Source organism: Mizuhopecten yessoensis, unplaced genomic scaffold (assembly GCF_002113885.1).
Source record: "Mizuhopecten yessoensis strain PY_sf001 unplaced genomic scaffold, ASM211388v2 scaffold3459, whole genome shotgun sequence".
NCBI classification, from domain to species: domain Eukaryota; kingdom Metazoa; phylum Mollusca; class Bivalvia; order Pectinida; family Pectinidae; genus Mizuhopecten; species Mizuhopecten yessoensis.
The window spans coordinates 618,614-621,116 of NW_018405055.1; the positions used below are offsets into that span (position 1 = coordinate 618,614).

General features: G+C 35.4%; 1 protein-coding gene across 1 annotated transcript in view; it reads left to right on the forward strand.

Moving 5' to 3' along the window:
- Window positions 1–1,081: 1,081 nt before the first annotated feature.
- The window catches only part of LOC110447569 (aromatic-L-amino-acid decarboxylase-like), a 42,351-nt gene continuing 40,929 nt past the window's right edge, over window positions 1,082–2,503 (forward strand). The window contains exon 1 of the mRNA XM_021493347.1: window positions 1,082–1,223. The gene's annotated coding sequence lies outside the window, so the exon portion shown is untranslated. The remainder of the gene's footprint in view (window positions 1,224–2,503) is intronic.

The following is a 2,503-nucleotide window of genomic DNA, read 5'->3' on the forward strand; positions in this document are numbered from 1 at the left end:
GTACATACACTCAAAACTTATCTTAGCAATGGCAATATTATAAAACGAACGCTCACAACTACTTCAACGCAGGTATTCGCAAAGGTCAAATGCTCGACTTTAGGCTCAGACTCAAATGTAGCTCACTCAACGAACAAGCCTTATCGACTCATCGTGTTGTTCGTGTGGGGATACCATTGAAGATAATTATCATTTTTTATTCACATGTAACAAATACACTCAAAGTAGACAGCAGTTTTTATCAAATACCATTTTCAAGTATCACATGCAAAATAGTGTACATGTTCATTCTGACTTTTTTCTTGTCGTACATGCTTTTATCTTCAATAGTTAACTATGTGAACAGGTATTGCTTGCATAATAATTAACATTTGTTTTTACACCACTGAGGTTTCACCAAGTTTTTAAGTTTTGTTTTTATTATTTTTCTTCTCTTCTATTTCAATGTACCAGTTATACATTATTTAAAATCATTATATCACCATATCTTTCTACTGTTTCTGCTGTCCAATAGAGGAGAGGAATACGTATAAGCTCTTAGCTTGTTTTCTAAATTATAATCCACAGTCCGTCGTTAAAGGGACAGTTCGCACAACTTTTAAGAAGGACTAAGAGTTTGGCTTATTTGTATTCATAGCTAGGAATTTTGATGAGCCTTCTTCCTACAGCAAGTAATCCTATTTAGACAAACAGCCTCGTAACGTCAATGGTTCGAATTTACATGGAAATTTCCATATCACATATCTGTGTTGTCGCACAGGCCCAGACGTCAATATCGGACCCGACAACCCTCACACAACTCCAGATTATGCATCGAATTTCTTTGTACGGTAAATGTCTTTACAATGTTGTAGTTTAATTTGTCCCATCAGAGCATTTAAAAGATAATTCGAATAACGAAGAAGTCTCTGACAATACAATACTAATATATTTATTTCATTGTCTGGTCAGATTTTAGTTTTTAATCACGTCTCGGAAGAATATGTTTATGTAGAGCAGATCTTAAGGACATTTACGATATTTATTCTATTCCGGAATAAAACCCTACAGAATTCTATGAATGTTAGATGTTCTGTTCGCCTACGAGTCATCGTATTGGCAAAAGGAATTGATGCTGCGAGCACAGGTCTGTGTAGTAGGAGTATCAGCATTGCCTCGTTGGAGACCGACAATTTGGATTTTTGAAATTGCAAAGAATTTTGTTGGGAGTTTCAGTAAGGCAGGTGAGTTAAACTTCTTATCTCCAGTAACACAACAACAAGAAATTGCTGTGACCACGAGCTGAATCCTTGCCCTGTTATCATGGCAGAACTCATATCCTTAATCCGAATTTCAATTATCGATGACAAAAAAAACGTCCTTGTAATCTGTCAAAAATAAATCATGCACATTCAAAATATATCTTAAATCTACAACATTGCACTGTCATGGAAGTTTTCATCGGGGTATAAGACTTGAAGCCGACATGTACTATGTTAGAAAACGCGTGCAAGATACTTTACACGTGATATGTTCTACTTGTTAGAAACCAGATAAAAGATAGAATAAAACAATAAATATGCTTTTAATGAATTGACGAATGAATAAATATGCTTTTAATGAATTGACGAATGTTAATTGGTTTCACTAAATATACTCGTTTTTCTACCATAGTCAGGGGTTAGGGCTGAGCGTTTTACTCAGTAATGGAGTTTTCATACTAAGTCAGATGTCAAATAAAGGCTGCAGTGAGCGGCCCATAACCGCTGTGATTAAGCTCACATAGGGTAACAAGGTTTTAGTACCATTTTTAAATAATTCGCGTGTTCTCGCAACAGCAGCTAAAGTCACATAAAGACGGTGACACAGATGACGGTGCTATTCTCGGACCAGAAGTTTGACGTGTAATCTCAATACACCATTGAAAAAAAAATGTTTCTATTTAATAAAAGAAAAGATAATTGTGAAAATAGGAGCGGAAGATGTTCCGTTTCTTCGATGCCCGATAAGTAGGCGACGAAAGAAAAATGGGACTTGATTAGCCCTTAAGAACTACCACTACCAAAAACGTAATTGTAAACTGTTTCACTGATAAATCATTTATATAAAAAAAAATCTTGCGTTAATAAACAAAATATAAAAACAAGAGTGTTCTGAATAGACTACATGTTGTTATACTATTGTTGTAACATAGGAAAGACGACAGAGCAGTGGGGCAGGGACCCTTAACATATTACTGCTGGGTTGTTTTGGTAACCCGATGACAAGTTCTAACATTGTCCGGACATTTATCCTATATTCCATGTTCACTGCTAGCATCCTCTTCTTCCACCTTTCTTAACTTACAATTACAGAACTGTGACATTATCAGCAGTGGACTTGCAAAAATTATTATAAATCACATGTTATGATCAATGATATCAACCAACTTTATTTATGTAATAGAGCTGACAGCAGCGGGAATGTAAACATTCCATTATTTCCGGCAAACTCAACTATTCTTGCTATTTGGAACTCGAAAACA